A 1,027-nucleotide genomic window follows, 5' to 3' on the forward strand; every position below is an offset into this window, starting at 1 on the left:
ACATCGGAAATTCAATCATTGTCAAAAATTTTAATTTGGCAGTCACTGTGCGTTCGTGAAAGCGAAAATGCAAACGGTAATGCAAGATTTGCAATTGCATTTGGATAATGTCACAATTTATGCGTCAACATATGGAAAACACAAATGAAAATGCAATTTGCAATTCCTTTTGAAATAGTCCGGAATATCCTTCCATAAAACACACAGTAAGTGCTATCAAATTCAACCCTTGCAGCCCCATCATCACAGACACAAATGTGACAACATTACAAAGGTGGTTACATCTGAATATTTTCTGTAAAAAGCTAGAATATGTTGAATAATATTAATTTGTTGCTTTGCCTGTTTTTTGATGTGCACGATGCCTCCTGCCATTTGAAGGCCAATTAGTAAAGCGATGCTCTTCTGATGCTTTTGATTGGTTCTCTTATTTGAATTTGTAGCGCACCACGTCTGACAATTACATCAATCCACATTGCTACTGAAAGTGTGATTCAAAACTCCCGATTAAAAAGAGGCCAAACTCACCATAATCCATCGTTTAGATCTAAAGATATTTCTCATAGAGCTATAACACATAGAAAAGAATTAGGTCATATAGCTTAGCAAAAACTCAGAGGTTGCAGTTCTGTGGCATTTTAGCTCTTAACTTTACCAAACATACATAGATCTTGAAAAACCGCACAGCATTATTTTTGGAAAATTTTCCCGTAAAGAGCCCAAATTTACCATAATCCGTCGATCAGATCGAAAGATTTCGTTCATAGAGCTGTAACACATGAAAGCAGACAGGCGCACTAAGGCGCTGCAAAGAAAAACAGCTCTATGCTTCACGTTGCTTTTTCATTCATAACTTCACGAATATGATTTAAAGACTAAAATGTGAAGTTTATAGTTTTATAAAACTGTTTTTGTGAAAACCTACCCTGCTCACACAGTATGAAGTGTATTTGTGTAGGTCTTAAAGGTTTCATTTATTTTTGTATTTTTATTTTATTTTTTTTAAAACGAGCAAGTAGTAGGCAGG

Source organism: Sinocyclocheilus rhinocerous, unplaced genomic scaffold (assembly GCF_001515625.1).
Source record: "Sinocyclocheilus rhinocerous isolate Xijiao unplaced genomic scaffold, SAMN03320098_v1.1 scaffold8684, whole genome shotgun sequence".
Classification (NCBI taxonomy): domain Eukaryota; kingdom Metazoa; phylum Chordata; class Actinopteri; order Cypriniformes; family Cyprinidae; genus Sinocyclocheilus; species Sinocyclocheilus rhinocerous.